The sequence below is a fragment of the Mercenaria mercenaria genome, chromosome 6 (assembly GCF_021730395.1).
Source record: "Mercenaria mercenaria strain notata chromosome 6, MADL_Memer_1, whole genome shotgun sequence".
Classification (NCBI taxonomy): Eukaryota; Metazoa; Mollusca; class Bivalvia; order Venerida; family Veneridae; genus Mercenaria; species Mercenaria mercenaria.
In genome coordinates, this window is record NC_069366.1 from 89,165,977 (window position 1) to 89,179,752 (window position 13,776).

At 37.0% G+C, this 13,776-nt stretch overlaps 1 long non-coding RNA gene across 1 annotated transcript; it reads left to right on the forward strand.

Annotated features, from left to right (window-relative positions):
- The first annotated feature begins 2,234 nt into the window (after positions 1–2,234).
- On the forward strand, positions 2,235–6,724 carry LOC128557913 (uncharacterized). The gene is made up of 2 exons (XR_008371502.1): positions 2,235–2,315; positions 5,836–6,724. It is a non-coding gene; the product is annotated as an uncharacterized LOC128557913 (long non-coding RNA).
- The last annotated feature ends 7,052 nt before the right edge of the window (positions 6,725–13,776 follow it).

Consider the following 13,776-nt stretch of genomic DNA (forward strand, 5'->3'; position numbering starts at 1 on the left):
TAGTGGAGCGCGCTGTCTTAAGGACAGCTCTTGTTACTTTTGATGATAAATGAACAAAAATTCTATTTTTTCAATAAGATTTCATTGATAAGCGTAAGCTCTTGTTGTCATGCCCGCTTGCAGTCAGCTCAGTATAGGTCCAAGGTCATAGTTGCACTTGACAGCCAGCGGGCTCGACATTCTGTCCATGGGCATACTTGTAGAAATTTAGCAGGGTAAATGTTAAGCACAGTATCAAAATGTAAGAGTAGAATCTGAAGCATTGAGGATAGCTAACACAACCAGAACCTCACACAGTAAAACACTTCATTTGCAAGTTAGGCAGGGTAACAAGAAACCTCAGACAAATATTCATTTCATAGTGTTAGATCTTTATTAGAAATGTATGTTTTATTACATTTTATGAAAATTTGTGATTTTTCCCCGTTAATATGAAAGTATTCAAAAGTGGACTATTGTTTTTGATTAAAATGTAATTTCTTAGTTTACATTTGCCTGCCCGTTTAGCTCAGAAGGTATGAGCATTAGTCTACGGATCGCGGGGTCCTAAGTTCGATCCTCGGGCTGGGCGTATGTTCTCCACGACTATTTGATAAACAACATTGTGTCTGAAATCATTAGTCCTCCATCTCTGATTCATGTGGGGAAGTTGGCAGTTACTTGCGGAGAACAGGTTTCTACTGGTACAGAATCCAGGAACACCTGTTAGGTTAACTGCCCGCCGTTACATGACTGAAATACTGTTGAAAAACGGCGTTAAACCCAAAATAAACAAAAACAAACAAAAGTTAACATTTGTGTTTCATAGTTTTGATATATTTCAACAATCTTAACCAACAGGCAAGTTTTAAGACAGTATATAGCTTTGGAATTCATTTATTTCCAATATATCCTGATTGTGCACCAAAGATAAGTAAAGGGAGGTAATAAGAATGTTACAAACTGAATTTGTCATGAACCTTGGCTAGATATATATTTGTTAAATTAATGTAAATATTTGACAAACATAATACAGAAGTTCTCGTATTCATGTGAGATATCTTTACTAAATTCATGCACATGCTAAAATAACTATCCTTGTTTCTAGGATAGGAATATCAAATTTTAACAAAGCAGTCTGAAAACAGCTAAATCCCATGCCACTGTTGCAGATAGTGAAAGGCTTAACTTTTGACCTTGAGCTGTGACCTTGACATTGAACCGAAACAGACGTTAAACCCTAACACGCACATACACACATGAATTTTGCACATCATCTTGATGAGGTGATTATTTGACCCAAGTTTCATGAAAATCCCTCTAGGGGTTTAGGAGATACAGAGATCAAACCTTTGACTTTTGAGTTGTGATCTTGACCTTTAGTTGACATGGCTGACTTATGAGTTCTTGATGAGGTGATCATTTGACCAAAGTTTGATGAAAATGCTTCAAATGGTTTAGGAGATACAGAGTGGACACAAAAATGGAAGGCTCAAACCTTTGACCCTAAGTTGTGACCTTGCCGTTCAGCCTGCATGGCTGAAACATAAGTTCTTCACATCATCTTGATGAGGTAATCATTTGACCAGAGTTTTATAAAATTCCTTCAAGGGGTTTAGGAGATAGAGCAGACATGAACAATTTATTGGAAGGCTCAAACCTCGACCTGGAGTTGTGACCTTAAAATTCCCTAAGGGGTTTAGGAGATACAAAGACACGAAATTGAAGGCTTAAACCTTTGACCTTGAGTTATGATTTTGACCGTGAGTCAACTAGGCTGACTCATGACTTATGAGTTCTGCACATCTTCTTGGATAGGTGATCATTTGACCCAGGTTGTATGAATCCTTCAAGGGGATTAGGAGATACAGAGTGGACACAAAATGGAAGGCTCAAACTTTTGACCGCGAGTTGTGACCTTGACCTTGAGTCAGCATGACTGATTCATAAGTTCTGCACATGCCTTGATGAGGTGATCATTTAACTCAAATTTGATGAAAATCTTTCAAGGGGTTTAGGAGATACGGAGCGGACACAAAAGTGTTACGGAAGGATGGGCGAAGACCATTCCTAAACCCCTCACCATTGTGGCGGGGGATTAAAAATACCTACAGTGGAATTTCAACATGTATATGCAGTCAGTGAGCACACACTAAGTGTTAATGATCATTAATTTTGTTTAACTTTTGACCAAAATCCATTACCTGATCAGAATCTGATGAAAATTACAGCTCCTGAAAATCCCATGGTTGTGGTGGTGCAGACAGAATGTGAGCCAGGAAGTACATCTGTAAAAGCCCAGACATATAGATATTAGGAGTATCTTCATTCTTCAAGTGAGTATAATTATGTATGAGAATTTTCTCCAAATCTGTTTATTTTAAACATCTTTTTAACCCTTACCCTGCTAAATTTGTTTAATGAACTTGTCCATCTTTTAATTTGGACAGAACCATTAACTGTTATAGTGGGTGCTTACAGAAAAGATACTGACCGAATGGCGAACAGAGCAGATCTTGATCAGACTGCACAGATCCATGCTGGTCGCAAATGCTCTGTTTGTTTTCTCATGATGCGGCTCAAATAAGCTTTCAAACAAGCTTTATTATATACTCTGGCATATATCGGCTAACTACACAGAAATGCTTTAAAAAAGTGTTATTCTGAATAATTCCTGTTTGAAGCACTTGTTTCAATTGATCTAGCACTATTTGTAACTCTGTCATGTGTCAAACTTCATAAAGATGAAATAACATAATCACATTTGTGCATTAAAGAGACCCAGCAGTGAAAATGAAGATCACAATTTGACACAAAAAATGTTGAATTCCATGTGATACATGGAGAGATAGCACAATCAGACAGTAAAAAATAACATCTTGTAATTGCTAATTCCAATTTAGTAGTTTTAACCTTTAGCCTGCTAAATTTTTATAATGAACTGGTCCATCATTCAATTTGGGCAGTACCGTTTATGATCTGAAGGGGTGTTTACTGAAAATTTACTGACTGAATAGCGAACAGTGTAGACCATGATCAGACTGCAAAGGCAGAATCACTTGCGCCAGCAGGCTAAAGGCTATAAGTACCGCAGCCTGTCTTCATGCATGCTGACTTCAATTTAGGTGTTAATCAAAAGAATCTCCTTAAGCATTTTGTTAGCTCACCTGTCATGTAGTGACAAGGTGAGCTTTTGTGACCACTTGATGTCCATCGTCCATTGTGTTTCAACAATTTGTAAAAAAAATCTTCTTCAGAAACACGGGCAGATTTACACCATACTTCACAGGAATGATCCTTGGGTGGCCCCCTTTCGAAATTGCCCAAAGAATTTAATTCCATGCAGAAAGGAAAAACTTTGAAATTCGTCTTGTCAGAAACTGTTAAGTCAGATTTCAAAAATATTTTGTAGAAATGATCTCTAGGTGACCCTCTACCAAAATTGCCTAAGCCATTCTGTTTCAGTAAAAAACATGGCCACCAGTGGGGCGGGGCTTATTTTCCCTATATGGCTACATTGTGAATTTCAAAAATCTTCTTCAAAACCACAGGGCAGATTTTACACTAAACTTCACAGAAATGATCCTTGGGTGCCCCCTATCGAAATTGCCTAAAGAATTGAAATCCTTGCAGAAACTCTGGTTGCCATGGCAACTGAAAGGAAAAACTTAAAAAAATCTTGTCCAAACCACAGTAGCTAGGACTTTGATATTTGGTTGTGTGGCCTCATCTAATGGTCCTCTAACAAGTTAGTTCAAATTATCCCCCTAGGGTTAAATATGGCCTACCCTAGGGTCAAATTAATGGTTTATATAGACTTATATAGGGAAAAACTTTGAAAATCTCTTGTCAAAACCATAGGGCCTAAGGCTTTGATATTGGTATGTAGCATCATCAAATAGTCCTCTACCAAGTTTATTCAAAGTATCCCCCTAGGGTCAAATATAGCCCCGCCCCAGGGGTCACATGATTAATATAGATTTATATAGGGAAAAACTTTGAAAATCTTCTTGTCCAAAACTGTAGGGCAGCGAGCTTTGATATTTGGTATTTAGCATCATCTATTGGTCCTTTACCAAGTGTGTTCAATTTTACCCCCCTAGCCCAGACCGGGGTCGCATGGTTTAAATGGATTTGTATTGGAAAAAACTATAAAAACCTTCTTGTCTGAAACCACAAGACCTAGGCCTTTGATGTTTTATATGTAGCATTGCCTTATGGTCCTCTACCAAGATTGTTCAAATTATTACCCTGGGGTGAAAAGAAGCCCTTCCCTGGGGGTCCATAGTTTTATATTATATTTATATAGGAAAAAAACTTTAAAAATCTTCTTGTATGAAACTGGAAGGCCTAGGCTTTTAATATTTGGTATGTTGCATTGCCTAGTGGTCCTCTGTACTAAGATTATTCAGATTATGCCCCTTAGTTGAAAAGAGGCCCCACCCAGCGTGTCCCAAGTTTTACATAAACTTATATAGGAAAAACATAAAAAAAATCTAAGCTTTGATATTTGGTATGTGTCATTGCCTAGTTGATTTCTAACAAGATTGTTTGAATTATGCCCCGACCTACTTTCTTGTTTCTTAAGATACAGCCCTAAAATTTGGGTGACATGTACAGTTTTGCACACTGATCTTAAAACTGACTTTCAGTGACCATGAATAAGACCTACTGACCTACTTTCTTAATAGTTTAGCATCAGTTTGACATTTGATATATGTAGCTCATATTAATCAGGTGAGCGATCCAGCCCGCCCGCTTAGCTCAGTAGGTAAGAGTGTTGGTCTACGGATCTTGAGGTCGCGAGTTCGATCCTCGGGCGGGGCGTATGTTCTCCGCGACTATTTGATAAACGACATTGTGTCTGAAATCATTAGTCCTCCACCTCTGATTCATGTGGGGAAGTTGGCAGTTACTTGCGGAGAACAGGTTTGTACTGGTATAGAATCCAGGAATACTGGTTAGGTTAACTGCCCGCCGTTACATGACTGAAATACTGTTGAAAAACGGCGTTAAACCCAAAACAAACAAACAAAAGGGTCATAATGACCATTTTATTATTCATGGTGTCTGAATCATTTGTCCTCCACCTCTGATTCATATGAGAAAGTTGGTAGTTACTTGTGGAGAATAGGTTTGTACTGGTACAGAATCTAGGAACACTGGTTAGGTTAAATGCCCACAGCTACATAACTGAAATAATGTTGAAAAACCCAAAACAAACAAATCTTTTAACAATCTGCCACCTGCCCACTTTATACCCTCGACTCACCCAGAAGCAAACAATTTTCTTCTTTATTCCTTTAGGTCTAAAAACTGTTCCAATCAGAGCAATTCTTTCCCCCTCCCCCACCCCCTCATCGCTCCCACATTTCTCTACTACCTCCTAACGCAAAATAGTTTCCCCATGTCCATCCATCTGTAATTCATGTTAGTTCCATATCTTCCTAACTGCTTGGAAGATTTTCACAAAACTAACATCAGTTTTTTACCTCATCAAGACAAGGTGCAAAGTGCATAACCCATTTCACTATGTCAAAGATCAAGGTCACAGTTTAAGGTAAAAGGTCGAGTAGCTTAACTTCATGTCTGCTCCCTATCTTTTAAACTGTCAGGAAGATTTTTATAAAATAGCATCAGTTATTTGCTTCATCAAGATATCTGCATAGAACACAACCAAAATTATACTTGTCAGTACAGAAACTTTACACTTGAAATGCTGCTCTTAGGTAAAGAAGTATTCTAGGGGTATTGCTTATTCCAGTGATAGCTCTAGTGTCCTATACATATGTATTATTCGCTGTCGAGCTAAGAGCTGTTGTTCTCTTACTGATTAATATTGTTGCATTATTTCAGTTGCATCTTAGCTAAGAAGTTAACTTGGATCTGCTTCACAGGGAGTCATTGATGTTCAACTAAGTAGTAGGATACAGTTTTCTGATCAAATGAAATGGCTTTATCTTATCTGGCTGGAATTTAAAGAGCTGGGACTACCATCAGGAAAATGTACCATGTAATAACACTAACCCAGAACACTGCTACTGAGTCTACCACACAGTAAAGCCGACTAGGGAATAGCAATTTAGTCGACCACACAGTGACAGGAACCCGGAGCATTGCTACTAATTGTCTCCTATACAGTAGTTCTGATTCAGAACATTGCTACTGGGTCTACCACACAGTAATGTGGATTAGGACATTGCTATCAAGATTTTCCATGCAGTTACACTGACCAGAGTAGTCCAAACAGGAAAAACACTTAGGATAACTTAGGACGTGTGGTCTTCCACACTGTAATACTGACCCCAAAGTGTAGCTTTTCTATGGAAAATTCAGACAGATAACTGAAGTTACCTGTCAGTAGGGGCAATAAACTCTTTATTATCTGTTTATGTTAACACTCCTGATACTGAAGGCTGGACTCTGCTGAACACTGGAAAAAAAGCAGAGAGAAACATGCAACTCACTCTGTGACATTAGTGCAATTTTTTTTCAAATGTGACCATGAGATATAGACATTAAAATTATTTTAAGTAACATTTAAGTAATGTTCAAAGGTGGTAGTGAAAACTCACTGAATGTGACATCAAAGTTCAAATGAGTGGGAAAGAAAGATAGTTGTAGTTACTAGTAAAAATTTAAGATTAGATATTAAAATAATTTTTAAAAGTGACAGTAGGTACAGTAAAATGTGGATAATATGCATTTTGATTGATAATGTCAAATAATAAAGTGTAACTGATTGTTCCAGTGTATTTATATCATTTCGTTGAAACAGTTACCTAAAGAACTAAACTAGACGAACTGTTTTGATCATTTTTGATTGGTTAGTAGTTGCATAGATTTCCCACAAGAGACCAAAAAATCTCTGCAATCTCCCTTGAATCACATACACATGTATGCTGGCATTGATACTGTACACTATGCTCCACCTACAGAACAAACCTGTTGGGTATACAGTTTTAGCTTGACTATCCAAACAATAAGAAGAGTTATCCTACTCGCACCGCGTCTGCGTCACACCTGGATTAAGTTTTTCATACCACACTGATTCTATCATAACTCGTTAAATTCAGAGATAAAAAACACCAATTTTCAAACAGTTTTTTTTTTTAGTGTTTTTATTTGATGGAACAATGTTTTCAACAGTCAACATCTGAAGTCACTAGTGGACCTAAACAGGCCCTAAATTTACCAGAATATAAGAAACAAACACCCAGAAGGTAAATGTAAGATATGTTATATTGAATGATACACATTTCCCTAAGGCCAAAAATTTGTGTGTGTGTTTTTCAAAGAAAGTTCTGTAAGAAATAGCATAATGAATAGGCATAGGAAATAGAGATCAATGTAATTGCACCTTTACTTATCCTACCAGGTGTTCTGTATTACAAAAGCGCTTCTATTGTGATACAAGCAAAACTATTATCTGCACTATAAAATACTTACTGGTATTTCATTTTATTATCGGCTTGTTAAAAGTTAATTTTTACCATAAGTAAGTTGACAAAATCATAGGAACCAGTGTTTCAGGTGTAAATCAAACACATATTAATAAATCTTAAATGATTTTGTTGTGCAAAAATGTATAATATTTTGTCTTAAACCGTTTTCGTTTTCTACTCTATTGTGTAATTGCAAGGGAAGTAAACTAACAGATATATCTGCTTTAAAGTACTAGCCCAAGGCAAGAGTTGACATTCTTTGCGGATCACAACTTTGAATTAAATATTAAAATTTCTGTTATTGATATTAGCAAAATTATCATACATTGCACATTTGTGAAATCATTTTTGTTAATTTCAAGGACTTGGAAATCAATTTCTAAGACTTATTTACATATTTCTATCAATGAAAATGTTAGGGTCTATCTCTATAATGAACAATTCTATAAGAAATTTTAATAACAATAAAAATAAAATATTTCATATTTGACAGATCTGATTGATGGAATTTCTAAAACTTTCTACTTTCAATTTCTAAAAGTTTTAATGCACCCTTAGCTCAGTAGGTAGATTGTCGGTCTACGGATTGCGTGTTCAATCATCGGGCTGGGCGTATGTTCTCTTTGACTATTTGATAAACAACATTGTGTCTGAAATCATTAGTCCTCCACCTCTGATTCATGTGGGGAAGTTGGCAGTTACTTGAAGAGAACAGGTTTTTACTGGTACAGAATCCAGGAACACTGGTTAGGTTAACTGCCTGCCGTTACATGACTGAAATACTGTTGAAAAACGGCGTTAAGCCCAAAACAAACAATGTTTTTAAGAAAAAAAACATCAATCCAATGATTTTATATCAAAATCAATTGAGACTCACGATGCATCCATTACTGGTTACAGCTTTTCTTTCATTTCTTTAAAATATTTACACATCCATCACCTTCAGTGACACATACAAAAGCAAGGAAAAACGTGAACAATTTATTCAGAATTAGATATTACATGTTCAGCGAATTTACTTTTAAAACGATATGCAGGTAATGTTTTTCCAACTATTTTTAACAAAACATTGTCATGATCAGGATCTCATTCAGATATTGTTTCTTAAGAAAATCTAAATATGATGGTTTACACACTTACAATTTATTAAAATTTTAGGTTCATATAAAGTTATAAATGTAGATCTAATTTAATGCCGACCGTGCTTTATATGAAACTGAACCCCACATAAAAAAAGGTCGTCTATTTACATTTTCTTCACGTATATAAAGAAGGCATAGCTGGCTTATTAGTCCCCTACTGGTTGAAAACCAGTTTCGGGGACTATAGGAATGCACTTTTCCGTCATTCCGTCCGTCCGTCCGTCCGTCCGCAATTTCGTGTCCGGTCCATAACTCTGCCATCCTTGAAGGGATTTTAGTATTACTGGGCACAAATGTTCCCCATGATGAGATGATGTGTCATGCGCAAATCCCGGACCCCTAGCTCAAAGGTCAAGGTCACAATTGGAGGTCAAAGGTCAACAGGGCTTTTTTCCTGTCCGGTCCATAACTCTCCCATCCATGAAGAGATTTTAATATTACTTGGCACAAATGTTCCCCATGAGGAGACGACGTGTCATGCGCAAAACCTGGACCCCTAGCTTAAAGGTCAAGGTCACAATTGGAGGTCAAAGGTCAACAAGGCTTTTTTCCTGTCCGGTCCATAACTTTCCCATCTATGAAGGGATTTTAATATTACTTGGCACAAATGTACCTCATAATAAGACGATGTGTCATGCACAACTTTCAGACCCTAGCTCAAAGGTCAAGGTCACACTTAGCAGTCAAATGTTAACATAGCATGAACAGGGTCTGTTTCGTGTCCGGTCCATAACTCTGACATTCATTAAGGAATTTTAATATCACTTAGCACAAGTGTTCCCCATGATGAGATGACGTGTCATGCGCAAATCCCAGACCCCTAGCTCAAAGGTCAAGGTCACAATTGGGGGTCAAAGGTCAACAGAGTTTTTTTCCTGTCCCGTCCATAACTCTGCCATCCATGAAGGGATTTTAATATTACTTGGCACAAATGTTCCCCATGATGAGACAACATGTCATGCGCAAAGCCCAGACCCTTAGCTCAAAGGTCAAGGTCACAATTGGAGGTCAAAGGTCAATAAGGTTTTTGCCCTGTCCGATCCAGAACTCTGTCATCCATCAAGGGATTACAATATTACTTGGCATAAATGTTTCCCATGATGAGACGACGTGTCATGCTTAACACCCAATACCCTAGCTTAAATGTCAAGGTCACACTTTGAGATCAAAGGTCAAGAGGATTTTTTTCCTGTCCGGTCTATAACTTTGTCATGCAAAGCAGGATTTAGATATCAGTTGGCACAAATATTCCCCTGGATGAGACAACATGTCATGCGCAAGAACCAGGTCCCTAGGTCTAAGGTCAAGGTCATATTTAGAGGTCAAAGGTCAAATTCAAGAATGACTTTGTACGGGACATTTCTTCTTCATGCATGGAGGGATTTTGATGTAACTTGGACCAAATGTTCACCACCATGAGGCACCCTTGTTTTTAGAATTACGTCCCTTTGTTATTACTATAAATAGATTTTATTGTAACTTTTTTATTACTGGCGGTAGAGAAAAATCGAGACCACTTTTCTGTGGTACAGCATGCATGTTACATCCAATTCTTAGGTGTATTTTGACCTATCTCTACCTGGTAAAGAGTTTCTTGTGGACTTGTATTATATAGATTTTTTTTTTTTTTTTTTTTTTTTAAAAGATTAATTTCCCTTTGTTGTTACTATAAATAACTTACATGATAACATTTTTATAATCAGCCAAAAAAATTCAATATGAAAACAACTGTAGGTTTTTATATATATAAATTTTAATCCAAGTGTTTTGTTATAACATATTGTATATATAGTACAATATTGTTTATACATCATTGACAGATATCAGTTCATTATGTTATACTGCAGTAGAGAAAATTAGGTGCCTTCCAGTAGGGGACTTTGTATTGCATGGCAATACTTCATTCACTTGTTTATAATACGGTTTGTGGTCACCATTTCAGATATTTTCATTTTCTTACAAACTCTGTATAACGTATCTTATGTTTTTATTGAAGAATTCCTGAGTGACGGCTGATCAACTTACTTTGGGTCTAAAAAGAATAATGATACTATGAAATAACGTGCAAACTATATACAGCTATACTGTGTGTTCCATTTAAAACTTATATTTATGAGGTTCCATAAAACTTAAATCATTGGTTATTTTGTCAGTTAAATTCGCATAACGTATCTTATTTGAGAATCAGGACATAGGACTAACGGAAAATGAAAAAGGATATCACTCAATACAGTAAGATTTTTATGCCCCCGAAGGGAGGCATATAGTTTTTGAACCGTCTGTCTGTCTGTCGGCAATTTTCGTGTCCGGTCCCAATCTTTGTCATCGATGGATGGATTTTCAAATAACTTGGCATGAATGTGTACCACAGTAAGACGACGTGCAGTGCGCAAGACCCAGGTCCGTAGCTCCAAGGTCAAGGTCACACTTACACGTTAAAGGATAGTGCATTGATAGGCGTGTCCGGTCCATATCTTTGTCATCGATGGATGGATTTTCAAATAACTTGGCATGAATATGTACCACAGTAAGAGGACGTGCAGTGCGCAAGACCCAGCTCCGTAGCTCAAAGGTCAAGGTCACACTTAGACGTTAAAGGATAGTGCATTGATGGGCGTGTATGATCCATATCTTTGTCATCGATGGATGGATTTTCAAATAACTTGGCATGAATGTGTACCACAGTAAGACGACGTGTCACACGCAAGACCCAGGTCCGTAGCTCAAAGGTCAAGGTCACACTTAGACGTTAAAGATCATTTTTCATGATAGTGCATTGATGGGCATGTCCGGTCCATATCTTTGTCATTCATGCATGGATTTTAAAATAAGTATGCATGAATGTGTGACACAGTAAGACGATGTGTCGCGCGCAAGACCCAGCTCCGTAGGTCAAAGGTCCTAAACTCTAACATCGGCCATAACTATTCATTCAAAGTGCCATCGGGGGCATGTGTCATCCTACGGAGACAGCACCTGTTTGTTTTAAATTCCACACCCTAGTTCTTTTAGTTCTGCAGGCTTTATGCGCAAGTGTACAATACGCACTGACTTTGCAAAATAGCTTGCATTATACACAACTATGCTAGGGACAGGCAAAAATGGTCAAAACTGGGCTATATAATTATGTAACTGTTGTTGATGAATGACTAAACATAAGCATAAAAAGTGAAATCGTAATTTGATGACTCGACGTAGGATCAATGACCAGTCCACATTTTGACAAAACATTTTGTCAGATAGCTTTGTAACTTTCAACACTTGTGTGCTATCACCATGTCCAGTTTTAGGAAAGAATAAATACCTCTGTTGTACATTTGTACACTGGATTTAACAACCCAGCATTCCAGTACAAGTCTAGGCTCGACTTTTATGTTGGGGCACACTGCCTAGCGAGTTCTCCAATCCGAAAAGGAACAAAGAACACAACAACTGCCCTGGCGGCGACCCTCGGTAATAGATCCATAAAGTGCTTGATTTTTACATCAATTATTAAAGGACAATAAAAAACGAAATCTTGAATGTTGATGTTAAAGCGACTAACCCACACATTGTAAATTAGGCAAAATTCTGCCACTGTTTCATATATTTACATGAAACTTAATGGCTGACCAGCTTATAGTTTCCAGAATTACAGGAACATTCGAATTTTTGCAGTTTTTCTCATGAACTTTTATAAACCGTTACAACACTTTATTTTGTAAACATTGATAAATATAGAATGAGATGTGACAGTATATTTAGATGCTATCATCATGTGGGCAGCAACCAGAAGTTAGAGACCATACCACAGCTCTCCGCATACTTCGATTTTTCAAAATGAAGTGGTTTTTACAAGTGCACCGGTTACAATTAAAAATGTAAACAACTGATCTGTCTATGAATCTTTGGAATGAATGAATTGCAGTCGGTCTTAGTCATAATACTGATTGACAGTGAATGCTATTGACTTCATGTGTTGCAGAAAGGTATTTTGTTTGTAACTGTTAATTCCTATCAATTGAAATCCACACAAAACTGGTAAAATAACTGCTTATATTTGGACAATGCTCACCGTCTTTGCCGTTCGCCAGCTACTAAAAGGGCAAATATAAAGATATATAAAGATTCAGTGCGAGCTATTTTTCACTGGTTCTACCAGTTAGTAAGATTATACTCGGAACAACACGTCAGAGAAATTTGGGCAGTTTTGACTGATTTAAACGTTGGCAGCATTACATTATACTTTTTCTTTACACGAAAATTGCCGTTGGGTAACAAAGCGAATATGCTGATAATCCGGAGTTCACCGATTATGATGTTATTGTCACAAAATTGTTCCAGTTTACGTAATGTAATAGGTGCACAAAAACTGCATAGATATTATCTACAGCTGTTGTAGGGAAGTGGTAGTGTTTGCCTTAGGTGTGAGAGGTCCTGGGCTTGAGTCCCGGCTAGAGCTTTAATAGTTGCTGTCTATTACAGCTTATTTTTGCTGTATACAGACTCTTCCAGATTTTCTAAATTTTTTGCACACAGTATCATAGATCATAATTTAGCAATCCATATCAAAATTGAATGTTAAATCAAATGCACCCAATTAGAAAATAGTCACTGTATTATGTCCCTTTGATGTTTCTGCCCTCCATGTTAAAGAAGAGTTTCATTTCCTTGATCACAAAATTTTCTTTTACATGAAAATATCAAATGCTCATAACTCTACGTTGTTGGTTAAAACGTTGTTTATATATCTATTTTTGAGAAATGTAAGGACACTTGCCTTCATTTCAAAGGTTTTTAACTTCAAACCTATGATTTGAAAAACTTAGGTACTATCTCTACAGAAGTGCGTATGTAATTTGATGGATTAATTGATATACTAGTCTACCAATTAGGGAAGTAAGCACAATTTACTTTGCCTTATTTGGGTAAAAAACACCAAATCTTATCGTACAGAATAACACTACCTCAATAACGGACTGTTCCATTATTACAAGTACACAAACATCACGTGCCGCAAAACCAAAATATAGGTAGTGCACAGAATTATGGCATTTAGAAGTGAAAACAAAACAATAACATAGAATTCAGTCAATACACTAAGTTTATAATTTAACCCTCGTTGGCCGAGCAGTTACAGTATTTGTATTACCGGTATACCTTTTCGTCACGAGTTCAATCCCCGTTTTTAGCTCGACTATACGAAGTATAAGGAGAGCTATCCTACTCGC